We start from the raw sequence: 19,322 nt of genomic DNA, 5'->3' as shown, positions 1-19,322 counted from the left end.
GCCTTCTCTCTCGTGCCAGCAGAGACCATGTGTAGTACAGGACGCAGGGTACCGGGCGTGAGTTGTAAGCAAGCCTCCTATAGCGCTATGGCCAGAAACCAAAGGACTTTCACTTGCTAAAGAGTCAGTCACCAGATTTTAAAGCAAGAGTAGGTTTTCTTCCATTGATATAGGGAATAGATACAGTAAGATCTCCTACAGAGAGAGGCTTCTGCTTTAAAATGGTGCAGTTTGTACTCTCCTTTGTCCCAGAGCTCATTAAAATAACAAAATAATTTTTAAAATTACGATTTAACTTCTGTTTCCTCGAAACAAACAAACAAAATGATTGTGACTCCAAACCACAAATCCTAATGAATATTTTCTAGACACCATGAAAATTTGGACCAAAATTGGGAGGGATGCTGAGAACTTATGTAAAGGTCTTAAGACCTCAGGTGTGAAACAAGAAACGAAAACCAGTTTTTAAGTCAGTGTATAATGTGGGTGTGGTAAGTTTGCCACTTGCTGTGCTGTGAAGTTTTATTCCAACTTGACATAACTTAGAGTCATCTAAGAGAAGAAAGTCTCAATTAGAAAATGCCTCCCTAAGATGGGGCTGTAGGCAAGCCAAGGGACATGGTGTTTCGTCACAGCAATAGTAACCCTGCCTAGGACAGCAATTGGTACCCAGGATCATGGGGTGCTGTGACAGACAGACCTGACCATGTTTGGGGGAGGATTGTGAAAGGACTTTGGAACTTTGGATTTGAAAAGTCATTGAGTATTCGAAGCTTGGTGAGCTGCTTTGTGTGAGCTTGGAAGATACGAGTGTTGAAAGCCATTCAGATGATGGCGACCTGGCTTGTGATGTTCCCGAGGAAATTTGAGAGTGCTTTAAAAGACTCTGTCAGGGCCATTTACCATTTTGAGTTGAAAATCTACAGTTCTGGTTAGGTGGGGCTGAAGAATTAGCATTAATAAGATACCAGAATGACGGAAGTGAAACCTTTGCTTTGCTGGGACAGCTGAGGCTGCAGATGGAGCTGAGAAACTAGAGGAGATGAACAGGAAGTCAGCATTAGTGAGGTGAAATCTTCAGGGAAGTGTTTGCTCAGAGTCAGCACACACAAGCTGTGTTCTAAGAGGTAGCCAAGGTTGTTGTGCAATATCATTTTAAGATGTGTTACACTTGTTTATGCTGTGGAACATCTGTTTTAATGATGCAAAATTGTGTTGCATTCTTTTATGTTGCATTTGTTTAACTCTGAAGCTGTGCTACTTTGCCTGTCTAAAACACCTGATTGGTCTAATAAAGAGCTGAACAGCCAATAGCTAGGCAGGAGAAAGGATAGTTAGTACTGGCAGGCAGAGAGAATAAATAGGAGGAGAAATCTGGGAGGAGAAGAAGAAGGAGCAAGAGAACAAAGAGAAGAGGATGCTAGGGTCCAGCCACCCATCCAGCCATGGAGTAAGAGTGAAAGTAAGATTACAGAAGTAAGAAATGGGAAAAGCCCAGAGGCAAAAAGTAGATGGGATAATTTAAGCTAAGAAAAACTGGCTAGAAATAAGCGAAGCAGCTGGATGGTGAGTCCCCAAAAGAGCCAAAGAATAAAGCATAACATGAAAACAACCAACAACACAAGGTTGTACCTCCTGCTAGCAGCCGAACTTGCTAGCGTACGAGTCATCCAATTGGTACTTGCTTTGAAGGTATGAAGGGGTCGTAGAGAGCAGCTGTGTTTGGCACTGGCACTGTGTGAGGCCAGGGGAGGCTCCTGATGAAGGTGCAGCCTCAGCAGCAGTTGAAGGCTCAGGATTGAGGGGTCATGCAGGGAAGTTGAGGCTTGACACCATGAGGAGAGCCTAGAGAGGTTATTGGTGAAATTGCAGCTCAATTGCAACAAGAGACCCAGCATTTTGGAGATGCCAGTACCATGGGGTGATCACCAAGAACAGCAGCATTGGGGAGTGGATGCAGCCAGAGCTTAGAAGACTAACTGTGTGCTGTAGAGGGTGGAGCTGGAGAAGTGACCCAGACCTTTGGGAGGAGCCCACAAGATTGTGAGTTTATCTCAGATATTGGATACAGAGTTACTTACCGTTGGAGTCTGGTTTTTTATTTTATTTGGTTGTGACTGTACCTGGTTCTTCCCTTTTGGAAGAAGGCATTAAACTTATTTTTGATTTTATGGGAAGTCACAATTGAGGGACTTTCAATTTTAAAAGAGACTTTGGATTTTTTTAAGAGATTTAATTTTTAAAGTGTTTGAATTTGTAAGACTGTGGAACTTCTTTTTTTTCAAGACAGGGTATCTCTGTGTAACAACCCCAACTGTTCCATAACTCGCTTTTTATGCCAGGCTGGCCTCAGACTCACAGAGATCCACCTGCCTCTGCCCCCCGAAGTGCTGGGATTACAGATATGAGCCATCTGTGCCCTGTGGCCATGGGACTTTTTAAGTTTGTAAACTGTTTTCTATTGTGCTGTTTATATTAATGTGAGATCTTGGGGATGACTGAGAAAGGAAAGGTTGTGGCTTTACAATGATGTGTTTGTGTGCCAAGTTGGCATTGGCTCAGTTGTGCTGGATGGTTTTGTCAACTTGACACGAGCTAAAGTCATCTGAGAGGAGGGAACCTCAATTAAGAAAATGCCTCCATAAGATCAGGCTGTAGGCAGACCTGTAGGGCATTTTCTTAATTAGTGATTGATGGGGCAGGGTCCAGCCCATTGTGTGGTGTCACCCCTGGGCTGGTGGTCCTAAGTTCTATAAGAAAACAGGCTGAGCAAGCCAGAGGGAGCAAGCCAGTAAATAGCACTTCTTCATGGCCTCTGCATCAGCTCCTGCCTCCAGGATCCTGCCCTGTTTGAGTTCCTGTCCTGACTTCCTTCAATGATGAACAGTGTTGTGGAAGTGTAAGTCAAGTGAACCTTTTCCTCCCCAACTTGCTTTTTGGTCGTGGGCTTTTTACCACAGCAATGCTAATCCTAACTAGGACACTTGGGTTTAGAAGAGATCTCCAACAGTCACACACCCAGTCCCATGAGATGTTAGATGGTTAGTGCAGAATTCATAAAAGATGAGGCAGAAAATCAGATTAGCCTTTATGTCCCCAGCCCTCACCACAGAGGGATCAACAAGTTGGAATTCCAAGAGTTGATAGACCCTGGCGCACTGTGTCCTCTCCGAGCCTGCGTACTCAGAACTCCCACTCTGGCACAGTAGAAGAGCAGCCTGCTTCTCCCATCTCAGGCCGGATAGGAGGTCCTTCCCAGTGGCCACTGAAGCAACTTGACTTGTTCCAGACAGAACTGCTTGGCTCTGTCATGGTTAGAGCCCAGAGAGTCGACAGCAAGGTGCGATGGCTGTACTAGAATCAGCCTTGGGTTTTTCAAGGGAAAGAATAAATGAGTATGAGATTTTTGTTGTTGTTGTTGTTCAAAAGAAATTGAAGATAGCATTTTCCCTCTAAGGATAGCAGAGGGAAATAAATATTAGAATTCAACAAGGAATGACAAAACCTTGGGAAATGAAAGGTAAGCCAGCAGTATTCAGGAAAAAATAAAAATTGTTTTAGGAGTAAAAACTATACTTAAAAATACACAGCAGAAAGCATATCACTGAAAAAATAATGTTTAAATCCAGATAAGGAGTTAAACATAAGATTATAGATCACGAAGATAAAAGCTCTAACACTTTATAGTTTGTGTATCCCAAAATCATGTATATAGTTTCACTGTATCATTGAAAAGTCCCCTTAAAAATAAAACCCTGAGGGGCTGGAAAAAGGACTCAGTGGTTAAGAGCACTGCCTGCTCTTCCAGAGGACCTGGGTTCAATTCTCAGCACCCACATGGCAGCACACAACTGTCTGTAATTCCAGTCCCAGGGGACCCAACACCCATGGCAAAACACCAATGCACACAAAATTAAAATAAATAAATTAAAAGAAAAATAAAATCCCGCGTCTTGGAAAACTTGGTGAATTTAAGTGATAAGCAAGGCTCTTACAAGAATTGCTATGAAAATTAAAATTGCAACATTATTTTTAAAAAAATCAGAATTCTTTTAAGGTATATTTACTGCCCCCATATTTGTACAAAATATTGTTATAAATCTTGAAGGTCCAAGAATTTTATGCCCAGCAAAGTTGTCCTCTGAGTCAAGTACAGAAGTGTTAGACAGTTTTAGCCATGAGAGAAAACATGAGACTCAGACAAAAAAAAAAATCTCTGATTACAACATCTTTTTCAACCAGAAATAAAATTGTAACTAAAGAGTTCATGGTAAAGGGCCTGCTAGCCAGCATGGATCCCACTTTCCTAGTATTATAGACCTGAGAGAATTGTAAAGATGGCATAGAAATCCCAGGTTAAACAAACAAAACAAAAAAACAAAAAACAGAAAAACCACAACCAACCAAACAAAAAACGCTGAGAGAAGAGGACATAGAGAGTGCAAGTGTAAGAGGATGAATTTTCTTATATTTATAATGGGGATTTAATCGAGATTGAAACATGTCACAAATACACACTCACACCCTGACTTTAATCTCATTCCGTTTTCATTATCTCTCTTCTGACTTGGAGAATATTTTAGAAACTAAAAAGCACTTATGACAAAGAAATGTTTATGCATTATAATCTTATTTTAGAAAATTATGTCTCATTATTTTGCTGTCCACATGAGTACATAGAGAAATAGTCTAGTTAATGCTTCTCAGATGTAGATAGTAATTATTTCTGTGTGGTACTATCCAAAAACTTTTCATAGATTTCTTCCTTCTATTTTTCTAAATTGCTTGAGCAGTAATAATGAGAATGTATAGTTTTGGTAATAATAATTTATAAAAAATCTGTCCCATGATCTTTTATGCAAAAAGTATTTAGGACCAGATGTGTTTCAAAATTAGAATTTTTCAGTTTTTAGAAAGACACAGTAATATGGGTCTTACAGTCTTGAGGCCAGCACCCTATAATCAAACTTATTAATATCACCACAGGTGAAATCCATACAGAAGGCAAAATTGTTTCTATAATTAGCTTTTTAATTGTCTATTCCGGTCAGGGACAGCAAATCATAAATGACAGTGATTTTTCTGCAAACCAGCCGTAACAGCCCTCCATTTTCACAGTGCTTCAGATAGTGTTTTGTGAATACGGACACATGGACCATTCTTTGAATGTCGATGCTGTAAGCAGTTAGTGACTTCATCTTATGTGAATGTGCTGCTGTTTTAAGGTGGAGCTTATACACAGCCCCTCACTCTTCCATGCTGTTTGGGGTACAGAGCATGCCTCTGAGCACCCCCACTATCTGAGCCTCTCCTCACACACACCTTTTACTCTCACTCTCTTGGGTTTCTCGACACAGAGAGGCAGGACAATGGGGTGGAAAAAGACTAAAGTGAGAATTATTTAGGCTCTGACATGTAATCCATGTGTGACTTTGGACAAGTCAATTCCCCCAATAATCCTGTTTCTGCATGACAGAAGTATTTGTAGCACCTTTTAAATCTAATTACAATTAGGTATAACTCACATTTTATACCTAACTGCTAAAGCAGTCGGCCTTGAATGGAAAAGCAGGGAGGGATTTGTTAAATAAGAAGAGCAATGAATGGAAGAGACCATAGTGGCCAGGAAGCCAGCCTTTGAAGCCAATGGGCTAGGAGGATCAAATCCACCTTAGCATGGACACACATGCTCTGTGAGCACCCTGATCAAAGGAAAATCCCCCCCCCCTCTCTCTCTCTCTCTCCCTCCCTCCCTCCCTCCCTCCCCTCCTCTCCCCTCCCTCCCTCCCTCCTTCTCCCTCTTCCTATCCTTCACCTTCTCCCTCCCCTTCTCCCTCCCCCAAAACTACCTGTCATGTCTTTTTATTTTCTCAGTTGCTTTGAGGTCAGAATATCTGGGCTAGCCTTAGATTCACTCCACTTCCCTCCATGAGATAAGCAACCTGTGTGTCAAACTAGTCACACTGAGTTTGAGGTCCTAGGAAGTTCAGGGGAATTCTAACCCAAATCCTCCAGGTCTACAAATATACAAGAGCCCAGGGAAGAAAAGCAAGCAATACCAAAGAAGTCTTTGCGCCTCTGTGGCTATGAATCATTCAAATATGTTTAGAAATAATGGAAGTGTGCCTTACCCTGCTAAAATTCCTCCATAACGGGGATGTAAGCATATTCATCAGATATGGACTTGGTTAAAAAAGCTCCATTCCGAGCAGCTTTTGGCTATGAAAGCAGTGAAGCTGTGCTAAAAGATCACTTAGAGTCATAAAAAGCGATTGGATTGCTCTAGTTCCATCAGCACAAGTTGTGGGAAGATCGGATGGAGGAGATTTCCAGCGTAACAAGCTTTGGGCCGATTAATACGCAGCCCCAGGAAGCCGGACCCTTGGGCTGCCGACCGACACGGCAAACCCTTTTATACTGAATCTCCTTTTGGTGGTTACTGTTCACACAGGGGAGGGAACTCTGCTCTGATGTCTGGCCAGCTTGCCTCCCACGGGGGCTGCCTATGTAGGGGATGCAGGATTCACTGCGGTACTGTAGCCCTCTGCATCAGAGGAAAAGGAAAGAGGAGGAAGTTCACGGTTTATTTCCTCTGATTGATGTCCAAATTGCTGCAATGGCATCCAGCTCCAAGTACTGGCGTCCAGCTCCAAGTACTGGGTTAGAACCAAGAAAATCTGTGTTTCTGGGCATGTGCTCAAACCAGTCAAAACTTCCATTTCTTAGCCACATAATTTGATGGCTTCTGTGATGTAAGAGGTCCTGGGGACTGGACTTGTGAACTTGACCAGTCTCTGTACTAGACCTTCTTAAACGTTTTCTACTGGGGCCTCTTTTTCCCTTGAGAAATGTTTGTGTGATCCTTAGAATATAGAAACATGAAATAGGAATACAAGTCAACTTTTTTTTCTGATGATAAATTATAAGAAATTTATTATTTAATAATCCTTTGGTATACATATCATTTTACCATTTATTAAAGATAAAAGCAAATTTGCATACATGATGAGATGATTATGCTTGTTTTATATATAAAGAATTAATGTGTGATACTGCAGTGTGTGAGGCATGTTCAGTGTTTTTCAGAGTTGATTGATATTTTGATTTTATAATCATCAATGCTGAGAATGATAAGTTTTCTATTTTGAAGCTCAAGTCAGCAATTCAAATAACAATTTTAAAAATCAAACATTCTAACACAATGTATTTCAAAGATATACTAATTTTCTATTTATATTTGAAGAATGACATTAGGAAAATATTACAAGTTTAGTTTTCTGTAATTATACCATTATGATTCTAGGGGGCCAGACAATTTTTTATGTATAGGTTTACAAGCTCTAGTAGGCTTTCTTGGACCACCAGCCCCCAAATCATGACGTGGAGATATATTATTAATTATAAATGCTCAGCATTAGCTTAGGCCTGTTACTAGCTAACTTTTTTTAACTTAAATTAACCCATTTCTATTAACTTATGTGCTGCCCCAAGGCTCATTTACCTCATCTATGTACTGTCCACCCCGCTTTTCTGCTTCCTCATGTCTGTCTGTCTGTCTGGCCCCCGGCTGGCTGGCTCGCCTTTTCTCTCTGCCCACCAGCCCTACCTATCACTCCTCTGCTTAGCTATTGGCTGTTCAACTTTTGATTAGACCAATCAGGTGCTTTAAGCAGACAAGGTAAAAGAGCAACACATCTTTACCCAGTTAAATAAATGCAGCATGAACAAAGGCAACACATCTTTACATAGTTAAACAATTATTCTGCAACACAAATATAGTTAAACAAATGTTCTATTCCACCACAGCGAGCGCTGCAGCCTGCAACACAGAGTGGTCTCAAATCTCTACTGAGTTATCCCACACAATAGTCATTGTTATTGTTTGGTGTGGTGGCATGAACCAATGCAAAGTACGTGTTATACATTCAGAACCAAAACAGTATAAAAGCCACATGATGCACCATGGCAGGAGATGGGCCACACCAGAAATACCTCAGATACATTGCATGTGTGACTTTTAGTTATCTTTGGTTGTTGTGTGTTTGGTAACCTCCAGTTGTTACCAAGTGTTTCATGACCACCACAGGCAGGTAACAAACATGGAGTTGTGGTCCACAGTTTAAGAAGCAGAGTCATAAGCCATTCATTAAGTTGGCCTGTCTGCATCTTCACAGAATTGCAGCTGGGTTCAAATCAAGGCCATGGATCCCAAAGTAAGTGTATGTTCATACATATGTACACACACACACACACACACACACACACACACACACACACACACACAGAGAGAGAGAGAGAGAGAGAGAGAGAGAGACAGACAGACAGACAGACAGACACAAATACAGAAAGACAGAGTGAGTCCTAATGGATTACTATTTTTTTCTTTTTGAGCAAATAATATTCTTATTTCTTAGACACACAATGCTGTACCAGCATGCTGCTCAGCTTGCAGGGTAACTATCCACAAGCTGGCAACACAAAGATTTGCATTTTACCTAGCTCTTTGAATAATCTGTTTCTTCTTCTACAAAATTAGATTCCAGTCTCTGAACACTTTCTCAAAAACAATGTGATGTTCAGATGAGTCTGTACATCAGAAGAGTGCCTTCACGCTCCAACCCTGCAGCCAAACAGAAGTCTCTAACGACGGTAATGAGTATTTGACAAAGATGAAATAAATAAGTACAATTTCCAGCTCAAATTAAGTTGGAGAAAATTTAGGTTAAGCACACTGTCCCTCCTAAAGAATTTTCCAGAGCTTGGATATCCCCAGTGAGTAGTTAGAATTTCCAGGGGAGCTGGTATGAGCCGCAGTGCTGTCCAATGTACCTCACCTTGGAATCATTTCTCAGTAAGAATCTCAGGGGATATTTTCTGGGACACACTTAATTTTAAAATTCGAGTCACGTTGCGGTGGGTATAAATGAGCCGAACAGCCTGGCCAGGACCTTAATGGAATTAACCAGAAGGCATAGCAACGTTCATGTTTCTGCTCAGAAGGGAGCCTATTTCTCAGTTTGGAGCCTCAATCAGAAAAGTATTTCTCATGCTGGAAAGGAGGCAAGAATTTTATCACTTCATCACAGTTTAGACAGGATATGCAGGCAGAAGGCGGGCCACACAGAGCTGCTGGGGTACACAGCTGGTGGCCACATTCCTGGACTGATTAATAAGTGACTTCAGATGCTGCTAGACTTGCAATAGTGTTAGCCCATCATCAGTTGGAAATACATTTAATATTTACCTGCTGAACACCATAGCTTAGCAACACAGCACTCTGGACTAGCAGTGAGTTTCTCATACGATCACCTGGGTGACTGACTGAGCACCACAGCTTCCCAGCATCCTAAGAGAGCATCATATTGTACACTGCTAACCTGGAGTTTAGCAATCAAAATTCAAAGTATATCTTCCAACAAATTAGTGGAATCCTTCACATTCTTGTAAAGTCAAAAAATGACAAATCAAATCATCATAATTTGGAGACCATGTGTAATGAGAGCAATTTGTATAATATGTGGAAAGATGCAAATCTCTTTGTACATAACTTTGAAAAACATTATTACAAATTCTACACATGCAGAATTACCATAATATTGTTTATTCAAGAGTCCAACCAAATCCCAAATCAGGAAAATTTCTTAAACACAATTCCAGCTCACAGAATGGGAAATTGAAAACTGGCAACAGGATACTATCACATGCATATTATCAATTACAGGCTAACATATATAAAATATACATTTCACGGTGTAACTTCTCTAATGAGTTTTCAAATGCTTTACATAAAGCCACAGTCCTTCCAAACATCATTAGAGACTAAGATGTAAACAAGGTGGATTACCTGAGCATATAGATCTCAGCTGTTCTCGTACCTTATAGGGTATAGTTCCCCTATGGAAAGTGCTATTACCATGATTTACTTATGCAAGCCCCAAAACATGTCCAAGTTTATCAGCCTGAGAACAGTTTTCAGTTTTGTTTTTTTAAAGCACTATTGAGTTAATTGAAGATTACTTCAATATAATGTCTCCTCTCTGATTATCATTCCACTTTGAGAAGTCAATATTCCCAATTCAAATTATGACTATTATGTAGGAAGCTCTGTAAATGGTCTATGCATTAATCATAGAAAAACAGTGACAGTTAGTATTAAAGCCCACAATATCACATATTCAAGTGTTCAGGATGGGTCTGAACCAAGTTGCAGTCCCACATTTATTACTCTGGCTTGAGAGGTACAACACCCACTCCTTGAACTTTTGAACAAAATTAATGGTAAAGTTATACAACTATTGGCCAAACCTGTGACTTTCACTACAGAGGATCCCAGTGCTTGGAGATCTGACTCACACACATGGGAGAGAATTTAGATGAGACTCTAAGGATTATGGGAATGCATAAGTGTTGATTTTCCTCCTTCACCAGCAAGCTGGTAGACTACAGCAAAGAGTGAGACCACCGAGAACTCAGTGAAAAGGCTGAGGCATCTAGATGGAGAATGCACATCCAACTTTTCAGCTTTCCTGGAGGAATAAATAAGCAAGGTGGTGGTGACCAGCCTGTGTGAATCACTCAGCCAGACAAGGTTGAGAACTTCCTACCACAAAAAGCAACTGAAGTCGTCATAACTGTCTTAAAATAAAGGGATTTTGGAGAGAGATGGACTAAGAGAAAGAAGCTAAGGGGATGAAGTGTTGAATATAAAATTGTAAGGAAATTTGTGTCTATTTAATTCAGTGTATTCATAACTGTCCGGATGTGGATCCATAGTGAGACATCACCATCACAGCCCTTAGTTCAGTCTTCCTAGTGGCATGTTTTACAGCAAGCATGAGGTGGGGTGAAGTTTTGTGAAGATTACAGAGGCTGGGTGTGTGTGAGGACAGGTGACCTGGGAGCCGATCATCAAGAGAAGAGTTTAAAGGACACTGTCTGTGCTTCTTGGGGACATTAGTATGCCCTGTTCCACTGTTCTGTAGTCTAGTTCCACAGCATGACACATGCCACCAGAGAGAGCAATTGTTTGACAGCGAAGGAAAGGAGAAACAAATCTTTTTGTTTGTTTGTTTGTTTTTCGAGACAGGGTTTCTCTGTGTAGCTTTGTGCCTTTCCTGAAACTCACTCTGTAAACCAGGCTGGCCTCGAACTCACAGAGATCCACCTGCCTCTGCCTCCTGAGTGCTGGGGTGAAAGGCCTGTGCCACCACCGCTACAAATTCTTTAGCTTCTAACAAAGCTCAAATCAGAAAGCCCAGGAATGCCTCCAGCTGCGACAGGGAAGCAGAAGAGGAAGCGAGGAAGACGTGTCCATGCCTGTCCCTTCCCTGGTGTGGATTCTGAGGCTGTGATGGAGAAGAGAGCAAACCTCAAAGAGCAATGAGAAGTTCAGGCTGGGACAGATCTTAGAACCTGCGAGTCACTGGCAAAGGTCTGGAGTCGGCTCAAAACAAGACTGAGGAAGAGCAAGCCTACAGAGTCAGCTAGAAACAACGGCGGGAAGGAAGGAAGGACGGAAGAATGTTACTCTCTGCTTGTTCTTCATTGAGTCTAGCCTGTTGCCAGGAAGGGTGGTAGATATCCCGCATTTGTATCTTTCCCTCATAGCCGTTGGAGCTCTTCTTCCTTCCTTGTTCTTATCCCAATCGAAGTAAGTATCGGTTATCACCTACTCTATTTTGCCATCTGGGCAGGTAGTTCCCCAGAGCCAGAGGCCTTCTTGCCTCTTGCTCACTGTCTGCTGGGCTCCTCCGGTGAACTTAGTGCACAGTTGGCAATCAATACATATTTGTTGTGAAATGGGATAAGAACTGACAGCTGAGGGCATTCTAGCTGTGGGACCTGCAGTCTGATAAGTGATAGGCCAAGAAGAGCGTGGGGATGAGTTGTCAGTTTCTAAGCAGGACTGGAAAACACTATAAGAGCAGATAAACATACCAGCTTCTCAGAAATGAGAAATGCTAATGGGCAGGGCTGTGTGGCCCAAAGAGAAACCCATGTGAAGGGAGCTGATACTAATGAGTTCAATGAATCTCCAAACATTCAAAACCAGTCCATACCCTCACAGCGTAAATGTATTCTTCTAGAATTCCTTATTCTAAGATGTATTTTGGGCTGAGTGTGTGCTTTAGAGGGTTTGTTGTTTTTTTTTTAAAGTTTCGGATATATTATCAGGAAGAAGTTGACAAGGGAACTAAAATGCTTTAAAACTAAGGATTTGCTTTAAAAAAACAACTTATAAATTATCTCTAGGGAATGCAGAGATGACTCATTGGTTAAGAACACTTATTCTTCCAGAGGGCCCAGGTTCAAGTCCTGACATCCATACAGTGGCTCACAACAGCCTGTAAGACCAGTTCCAGGGGTTCTAATACCCTTTTCTGACCTTCACCAGGCATGCAAATGATGCACAGACGTAGAGACAAAACGTGCATACCTATCAGATAAAAATCAAAAATAAAAAGTAAATTGTCATCTAATCACTGTTTAAAAAAAAAACAGCACCACTGATCTCAGACAGGAATCCTTTTTTGCCATCAAATCTATTATTTATTTATTTGTTTGTTCTTATTTAAAAAATTTTTTAATTCATTTTACATACCAACCACATCTCATCCCCCTTTCATGTCTCCTCCTGCTCTTTGCTCCCCACCCCAACCCTGGCCTACCCCTCATCCCCTCGTCCAAAAGGGTAAGTCCTCCCATGGGAGGACAGCAAAGTCTGGTACATTCAGTTGAGGCAGGACCAAGCTCCCCCACTGCATTAAGGGTGAGCAAGGTGTCCATCCATGGGTAATAGGATCCAGGAAGCCAGCTCATGCACCGGGGATAAATCCTGAACACACTGCCAGGGGCCCCTCAAACAGACCCAGCTGCACAACTGTCTCCCATATGCAGATGGTCTACTCTGGGCCCATGCAGGTTCCACAGCTGTCAGTCTAAAGTTTGTGAGTGCTGTTGAGCTTGGTTCAGTTGTCTCTGTAGATTTCCTCATCATGATCTTGACCCCCCTTGCTCATATAATCCCTCTTCCATCTCTTTGATGGCCTGGTACTTGGCTGTGGATCTCTGCATCTGCTTCCATCAGTTACTGGATGAAGGCTCTATGATGACAGTTAAGGTATTCACCAATCTGATTACCAGGGTAGGCCAGTTCAGGCACCCTCTCCACTATTGTTATTAGTCTAAGGTGGGGTCGTCCTTGTGGATTCCTGGGAATTTCCCTAGCACCAGGTTTCTCCCTTAACCCATAATGTCTCCCTGTATCAAGATATCTCTTTCATTGCTCTCCCCCTCTGTCCCTCCCCCAGCTCAACCATCCTGTTCCCTCATGTTCTCAACCCCCATCCCCTACCGTCTATTGCTTCCCCCTCATGCCCAGTTTACTCATGGAGATCTCCTCTGTTTCCCCTTCCCAAGGTGATCTATACCAAAATATATAAAGAACTCAAGGAGGCGGAGGCAGGAGGATCACAAAAAATGGGCTACAGATCTAAACAGAGAATTCTCAACAGAAGAATCCCAAATGGCTCAAAGACATTTAAGGAATTGCTCAAATCCTTAGTCTTTAGGGAAATGCAAATCAAAACAACTCTGAGATACCATCTTACACCTGTCAGAATGGCTAAGATCAAAAACACTGAAGACAGCTTATGTTGGAGAGGATGTGGAGCAAGGGAAACGCTCCTCCCCTGCCAGTGGGAGTATAAACTTGTACAGCCACTTTGGAAGTCAGTATGTCAACTTCTCAGAAAATTGAGAATCAATCTACCTCAAGACTCAATGATACCACTCTTAGGCATACACCCAAGGGATGCTCGACCATACCACAAGGACACTCGCTCAACTATGTTCATAGCAGCATTATTCTTAATAGGCAGAACCTGGAAGCAACCTAGATGCCCTTCAACCAAAGAATGAATAAAGAAAATGTGGTATATATACACAATGGAGTACTACTCATCTGTAAAAAACAATGACATCATGAAATTTGCAGGGAAATGGATGGAACTAGAAAATACCATCCTGAGTGAAGTAACCCAGACTCAGAAAGACAAACATGGTATATATTCACTCATAAGTGGATACTAGATGTAAAGCAAAGGATAATCAGATTGCCAGTAACTCTTAATAGATGGCGAGGAAGCATTAGATGTCTAATACTTCGTTGTTGGTGTGTTTAAATGTAAGGTAAGGCTAGAGGGGCAAGGTGGTTGATGAGCAGTTGCCTTTGCACCATGCCTTGTATGGGAAGAGCCAGGATAACTGAGATAAAGGGTAGACTTTATCTCAGAGAAAAAGGGAGGAAAGGCATTGGAAATCACTGAAGAGCTAATAGGACAGCCAAGAAGCCTGGTGAAGCAGAACAGATAGCTAAAAGGGAGAAAATAGCAAAGAATCCGTGTCTCCCAGCTCTGCTCCCCAGTGGAAAGAGAACAGAAGCCTCATCCACAATGTAAGGCAGGTGGCACTTGTGACAAAAGACTGGTAAGCCAAGCCACAGGACAAGCCTGCGGTTCTCGTGAGCCCTAAACCCAACCAGAGGATCTGGTATAGCAATGATGCAGACTGGCCGCATGAGAGCCAGCTCAACCTACATGGAAGAAGAAACCTGCTGTCAGTCGCCATGTCTTTGAGGGCTTTGGCCAAGTGCTTGCTTGAAAGGTGGACTGCTGTTTGAACCTGAGCTCCTGTGAGGGTCTAAAAAACAAGGAGCAGTGCAAATCAAGGACCCTAGGGGGTACTTCAAAAAGGGGGGGGGGCTAAGTATACATACACGGAGAAGTTCAGGTGTCAGGAGAGGCAGGATTGATAGGCAAGGGACCCCTGGTAGCCTCTTCTTTAGCAAAGAACAGAGTTGTCCCTTGAGGACAGCATGAGATTGATCATCCCGATACAAGGAGGTTCAGCCTCACAAGCCACCTCTCTACTGTGTGGCTCACTGTCAGTAGGTGTGAGCATGCTGGAGTTCAGGTTCAGTGGGGTACAGGGTGGCTGGAGCCCTCTCTCTGCTGTAGTGGGTTTGCTGGGGTAGGATTTGAATGCACTCAGGTGGGTTCTCCTGGACAGATCTCAGGACTCTGTTTCTTTCCTCCACTATCCAGCCAGTCTAAGAACCAGGCTTGATAGATTACATTTATGTACTTTTTTTATTTGTGCATGTAACAATAATAATTAAAGAACAAGAGGCTATGAATTTGAAAGAAAGTGGGATGGGGGAGGCATGGGAAGAGCTGAGGAAGGAGGGAAATGATGTAATTATATTTTAATTAAATAAAAATTGCCTGACCAAGACCTGAAGAAGTACAACACCAATAGGCAGTCTAACATGGAAAGGGGAACTCTTACAGGGCTCTACCCATGGACAAAAAATCTGCAAGCAAATAAGAAATGCTGAGAGCAGGAAGATTGTCTTCCTTGGGGATAAGTCCTTAAGTGTTTATTTAGTACCAAGTGGTCAGCTCTGAAATCATATACACTAAAGTAATACTAAACAGACTGAACAGGTGTACTTACATACTAGGTAGGTAGGTGTGTGTGTGCGTGTAACAGTAATGAAAAAGAGGCCATGATTTCAAAGGGGAACTAGTGAGAGTTCACTGGAGGGACTTGAGGGAGAAAGGGACAAGGACTTATGTAACTATATTTTAATTAAAATGTTTAAAGTAATTATTTATTTAAAAAGAAACATCCTTTGGCTTAGACGTTAACAACTCCAGGTTATGTATGTGACTACTCGTCTAGCTCACAAGCTGCAAAGCTACGTGTTGCCAGCAGAGGTTCTAGACATACCAGCGGACACACAGATGGAGTTTCTAAACTGAATGCAGTACGATTCTGTGGCTTTTGAAGATAGCTTGTTGAAAGTATGTCATTGACAACAAGGTTCAAAGATTAAAGTTGTAATATTAAGGGAGAGAAAGGACAAATGTGTGAAAGTATGTGTGAAAAACAAAACACTCCAACTGAGGCCTCTCACATAGGTCCAGCATCAGACACCTGATAACAAGCCACGCCAGCGTCCTCTCTTGAATGTATTGTTAGCCCCCGGTGTTTTCCTTTTTCTTCCTTTTTACTTCTCTATTGGTATTATTTTAAGTTTATTATTTCAAGTTGTTGAGTCTGTTCCTTCCCTTCATATGTTTTTCTTTCCTGTGGAAGTACATCTCTTGACCTGTCCCCCCGCCACCGCTCACCGTGCCCCCCTTCTTCCTCGTCTCCTTGACTTAACTTTGCTCGCCCTCATTTGCTGTCCCCCTGTTTTGCTTCATTCCGTTATTATTTTTACCTCTACCCAGGCTGGCGTTTCAACTCATGGCCTCATAAAGCATGTTGGGTTTTTGTTGTTGTTGTTGTTGTTGCCATTTTTGTTTCTGCTGTATAGGTCATGGAGTAGTTGGCCTTAGTCAGTTTTGATTATTTCTATATCAGCTTTGGGTTAGTACCCTTGCTGTTACAATAGTCCCTTTCCCCCTCTGTGTGTGGTATTGGGTGTTGAGCTTCTCACTGAAGGAAGCCCCAACTATGCCAGAACAGGTAGTCATGTCAACTTGTGTATAAATACCAACAGAGACACACAGGAACCATGAAAAAGCAAGGAAATGGGAATCTTACAAAAAAATTTATAACCATTCAATAACCAATGACACTGAATGGTTAAGGTGTGAATGACAAAGAATTCACAAATCTAATTGGAAAATTGACCAGTATTTTGGTCTTTCATATAATAGGTGAAAGCTTGGCATTTTGAGTATCTGCTAAATGCACCATTATCAGGGACTGAGCAAAGTAGTAGGTCCCTGTCTTCACGATACACACCATCTAATAGGAGGAAAGAGCATTGTAGCAAATTATCATTCTCTCATAGTTACAGTGAAAGAAAGTTCTAGAAACAGCCTTCACAGACAGGCTGATTGTGAGCAGATGATTAAACAGAGAATTTGACACCTACGTGTGGCCTGACCTCCACCCCCTGCTTATTTTCCCATTCTTGGTACCTGAGACTGTCTAAGACATTCGGATTCTACTCCATGATGAACTTGGGAGTCACCAACCATAAACAAGACTGACTGGTTGTTCATTCAAGCTGCTCTTTACTTAGCCAGGATGCCAGAAAGCCAGAAATGAATATTGGGCAGGGTGACTCATTCCTCAGCATCCAGAAAGCTGAAGCAGGAGAATCAAGACTTTAAGGCTAGCGTGGGGTACACAACAAGACTCTGTTCCAAAGTGTACAATAATGTCAGGAAGTTTTGTTTCTCAATAGAAGTATTATATTTTAATATAAAGTGTTACATTTATCCATTATTCCCACTTCTCTGGAATAGAGTATTTCATATAACAGATTTTTCATATTTTGGAACATTAGTATATACATAATGAGATCTCTTAGAGCTGAGACTCAGGTTTGAACACACGATTCATTTATGTTTTATGTGCACCTTATGCACAGAGGCCCAAAGTAATTTTATGTAGCATTTTAAGTTTTATTTTATTTTTATTTGTGTGCATGTGCATGTCTGTGTGTGTGTGTGTGTGTGTGTGTGTGTGTGTGTGTGTGTGTGTGTGTGTGTACATGGTCAGGGGATTGTTCTGTAGAGGCCGGAAGAGGGCATTTGCTCTCTTAGAGCTGAGTTACAAGCAATTGTGAGTCGTCCAATGCGAGTGCTAGGAACCCACTCTGTTCTGCACTTCTGTCTGCCCAGCTATCTCTCCAGCCCCTTAGGAAGCATTTTTAATAATCATTGGCATGAAAAAATGGGTTTATGATGTGGAATCTCCTACTCATGGTATCCTGCCAAGAATCTGAGAAAGAACAGCACATTGGAAAATGTCAGTGTGCGCGCGTGGGGGCTTGGAGTGTCTGTGGAACTGAAATTGTATGAGTTCATTATGTTTGGGCCTTCAGCTTTTCAGTTTCAGGGTGATCAGCCTGTATTTTTATGTTGTTTTGTTATCACTGTTGTTATTCTTTTCGTAAGTGGCTGAGATTAGCACATACATCGACAATGAATGTGGTTTGCACTTTAAAGATAGGCCTCCTGTTTAGAAGTCCTCGAGCACATTTTTATTTCTACCACACAGTACTTTGCAAAGGTAAGGGATTATTATTACCACTGCTCTGATAAGGTCACAGCATATGTTTTTTTATCAGTGGATTAGCTCCATTTATTTTTCTATTGCTAAGCATTGTCAATTTATTTTAAGCTTACTCTAGTCTAGCCAGCGAATCTGTGGATCTTTCTGTTCCAATACTTGCCTTTGAAGCATTACCGAACCTAAAGCAGCATGGAGCCAGAGAAAGGAGCCGTGCTCCACAGTGGGTCTAGTTTTTCTCGCTCATTCCCAAGTCACCATTGCAACTTCTGCTTACAGGGCAGAGCAGATTGTCTCTGAACCATCTGGACAGCTGTGGCGACGTGCTTCATCCCCAGAATGCAGTGTCGTTCTACACGGTCCCTTTGTGCCATCCTTCTCCCTCTGCCTCATCCCCTCTTGACTCCTCCTCACCCCCCCTTCATCCCCTTCGTTCATTCTTGGAGGTCAGGGCTCCTGGGAGCTACCTGGAGGTCCCCATTATGTCTACCCCCCACATATCTAATTTATTTAAATCTTCTCTCTAGGCCATGGGGTTAGTCATCTGCCTCCAAATCTATTACCTTACTTTATAGTCCCCAAATGAAGCTACTCACTCACAAAACCAAAAAGAGTAAGATCCAAATGCCCCTGCAGCCTTCATGGTCTGCCTCCGTATTTATGTTTCCCTTATGTCTGCAGAGAATCTTGAAGTCATCCTTGACTTTGTTCCTTCACCTTTCACATTCAGTCGGCCAAGAAGATATTGCAGACTCTACCATCAATACCTCTGTGTGTGTGTGTATGTGTGTGCATATGTTTGTATGTATGTACTTGTGTGTGGTATGTATACATGTGTATGTGTATGCACATGCATGTGTGTACATATGCATGTGTGCATATGTATGTGTACTTGTATGTATGTGCATGTGTGTGTGTGCATACGCGAGTGTGTGTGTGCTTGTATGTGTGCAAGTGCAAGTGTGTGTTGAGTGTGCATGTGCATATTTTTGCATGGTGTATGTGCATGTGCATGTGTATGTATATGTGGGTGGGTGTGCTTGTATGTGTGTGCGTGGTTTTGAGTGTGTGTGTACACACTTCTATTGCTACTTCATAAACACCATCACTCCTCAGCCGGATAAAAGCTATAACCTTTCACCCCCACTTTTGTTATCATCCCCCACCCTCCACACTTACTGAATCTTAAGTCTGTGTTCTTCTGCTCAAACTCCTAAAACATCCCT

At 42.0% G+C, this 19,322-nt stretch overlaps 1 long non-coding RNA gene across 2 annotated transcripts in view; it reads right to left on the bottom strand.

Annotated features, from left to right (window-relative positions):
- The window catches only part of LOC128107135 (uncharacterized), a 58,936-nt gene that overhangs the window by 21,812 nt on the left and 17,802 nt on the right, over positions 1-19,322 (bottom strand). Inside the window, exon 3 of one of the 2 annotated variants that reach the window (XR_008216976.1) lies at positions 12,684-13,103. The exons of the other annotated variant lie outside the window; for it this stretch is intronic. This is a non-coding gene — a long non-coding RNA (uncharacterized LOC128107135). Of the gene's footprint in view, positions 1-12,683; positions 13,104-19,322 lie in introns of those variants that run through there. 2 annotated transcript variants of the gene reach the window in all.

The sequence above is a fragment of the Peromyscus californicus genome, unplaced genomic scaffold, assembly GCF_007827085.1.
Source record: "Peromyscus californicus insignis strain IS unplaced genomic scaffold, ASM782708v3 Scaffold_12__1_contigs__length_115047231, whole genome shotgun sequence".
In the NCBI taxonomy this organism is placed as follows: Eukaryota; Metazoa; Chordata; class Mammalia; order Rodentia; family Cricetidae; genus Peromyscus; species Peromyscus californicus.
The sequence above is the reverse complement of the archived record's forward strand: the minus strand, read 5'-3'. Positions and strand labels throughout refer to the sequence as shown.